The sequence below is a fragment of the Triticum aestivum genome, unplaced genomic scaffold, assembly GCF_018294505.1.
Source record: "Triticum aestivum cultivar Chinese Spring unplaced genomic scaffold, IWGSC CS RefSeq v2.1 scaffold56264, whole genome shotgun sequence".
Classification (NCBI taxonomy): Eukaryota; Viridiplantae; Streptophyta; class Magnoliopsida; order Poales; family Poaceae; genus Triticum; species Triticum aestivum.
Window position 1 is genome coordinate 1 of NW_025245379.1, and position 2,640 is coordinate 2,640.

The 2,640-nt window shown below is 40.6% G+C and overlaps 1 long non-coding RNA gene across 1 annotated transcript; it reads left to right on the plus strand.

Moving 5' to 3' along the window:
- Positions 1–88: 88 nt before the first annotated feature.
- On the plus strand, positions 89–809 carry LOC123177083 (uncharacterized). The gene is made up of 3 exons (XR_006488765.1): positions 89–139; positions 311–371; positions 493–809. It is a non-coding gene; the product is annotated as an uncharacterized lncRNA (long non-coding RNA).
- The last annotated feature ends 1,831 nt before the right edge of the window (positions 810–2,640 follow it).

Consider the following 2,640-nt stretch of genomic DNA (forward strand, 5'->3'; position numbering starts at 1 on the left):
GACAGCTCCATCTCCACCTTGCTCTGCACCTTCGTTGTCGCGCTTGGCCCCATCCAGTTCAGCTTCATGTCCAGTTACTCCTTGCGCACTCATCGCCTTTGCCATTGGGCAAATCGCCGAGTTCATCGGTCCTAAAGGGGTGATATTTGAATTCCCTTTGACCCATGTTTGGTCCTATATTCGTTCAATTTTACTGTTAAATGTACGGAGTATTAGTTCATGGATCTGCTCGTGGTTGATTCTCTGATGGAATTACATTCAGTCATGCACTCACTGACTGACGATGCTCTCTTTTCTATTGGTCCTGCAGTCTCTCATGATCGCCGCAGTTCCCAAACATCATTGGGTGGCTTGCAATATCATTTGCAAATGTAAGGTTTCTTAATTTACGCCTGTTATTTTTACTGATGCTTCCTTCTAAATTGTTCCACGCGGGATTGTTCTGAATTAAACAAATGTTATTTTAACTTCCTCCTGAATTATGCTGTGCAGGACTCCGTATTTTTGTTCATGGGCCGATTGTTGGAAGGGTTTGGGATTGGTGTGATTCCTACACAGTCTGTATCCCTATTCTCCTAACCTTGTAAACAAATTCACTCCAGAGTTCAAACATGAATGATAATGCGTTTGCTTTCTTACTGTTGTGTTGTTGCTATGGCCTATGATATGATTGTTTCCCCTAGCGTAATCATAATCCAACAATATTTCTATCTGTTCGGTCTTTGTACAGAAAAGAACAAGAACACCAAAATAATATCTAGACCAAAGGAACTTAATTAGCCTATAAGAAGAACTGAAAATGCCGACATTCTGTAAGTTGAGAAATATCATATATTACAGCGGCCGGGGTGTAGATAAGTGTGGTTAGAAGTTAGAACAACGAGATCCAGATCAAGTGCCTGATGCCACGCTTCTCCCTGTGAGATTTATCTATTTTTCCTTTATAGATGATGCATATATTTGTAATCCTCCATAGACTTTGCCAAATGTTAGCATGGTTCCTTTATGTTAGTTCTTCCTGTACTTGCTGAGGTGAAGGGATTATGATTTACAAAATGACACTTATGCCAAGCATTTAGGAAAGAATCAGCTTGTATGAAATTATTAGCATGCACTACTTCTCAAGAAAATATTAGTTAGCAAATGTGGTATGATGTGATAGTCCTCCTGCCAAGCGCCCTCTTCAGAAAAGAGAAAATATTCTATGATGACATGCAATGTGATTAGTCATGAATGGTACAAGGTTCCTAAATTGACATGATAGCGTGTTTAATTATTCTTTAGTTGATCATGTTACTTATTGGCGAATGCTTAATTTGGACATAGGTTCCTGGTTTCCTCACTTATGTTATGTGAAAATGTGAGGGAATCACTGGGGAACCGCCATTGGGGATGCGGGAATCACATGCCGCCGCCACCTGGACGCGCTAGCCACTGCTACCACAGGGGACACGGGCGCACGTGGCAGCCGCTGCTGCCACAGGAGCCACGGGCTCAAGTGGAAGTCGTCATTGCCTCAGGTCCTTCGATCGTGCGGCTGGCTTCGAGTGAGTATGAACCACTTCTAGATACATACGTACATATGCTTCAATCTACTTTTAGGATGCTTTTTTGGCATTTGTGGTTGATTCAGGGTGCTGGGAGGGGGGGACTCTGTTTGTCAGGAGAATCTACAGAAACATCAAATGCGTAAATTGCTGCTCAGATTCTAGGCTATTAGCATAGTAATATGATGCTCTCAGGTTCTCAGGCGATACTCGAGTGTGTAACTCAATTTGTCAGTTTAGTTGGAGTCCATGTTAGCCACTTTGTAGTGTGTTCCTCAATTCCGGTGAAATATTTATTTGCCTGCTCTGCAATTTTTCTTACCTCCCAGGTCAATTTTTTGTTCTTACCTCTAAACTCTTCTTCAGATTGATTTGGCTATTTCCCATCCATTATATGATAGATAGATTGATGGTTCGCAGACCCATGACAACCCCTTGGAATGCCTATCCTCTCTATATTTACATGCTTATAGACTTGCAGAAACACGGGCTGGTTGTCTCTGTTTATCTTTATACTTAACTTATAGACTAAAACACAGCCGTGAAGAACAATGGATCATTTTGTCATGAAGCATGAGAATGATAATACCACCTCAAGTGGGGATAACACAAAAAAAAGAGGAGTTGTGATTACTCAATCTAGACAAATCTACTCTTCTGTCAGTTACGCATCTGTAAAATGAAGATGAGTGTAGGTGGTCATTGTACATCTTAAGGGCCTTTACTGGTTGTATTTTTCACTCTTATGTCGGTAAAATCAAGATGAGTGTAGGTAGTCATTGTATATCTGAAGGGTCTTTACTGGTTGTATTCTTTCTTTTTTTCAATTCACATGATCAGTGCTACCTCTTATGTGTATTGCTAGGCTACAGTTTGGCTTTTCTATTTACTGCTACAGTTGGGTTCTATCTCAAACTACAAAAAACATGTGTATCATGCACATGATGGTTGATGCAAGCCCATGCTTCTCACAGCTTCAATTGAAGTTTTTGTGCTACTCTATTCTTAGTTATATTTCTTATCGATGTGAGATTTCATTACTAGACATTTACCTATTATGCAGTTCTTCAGTGACAGCTGAATTAGCTGAAGG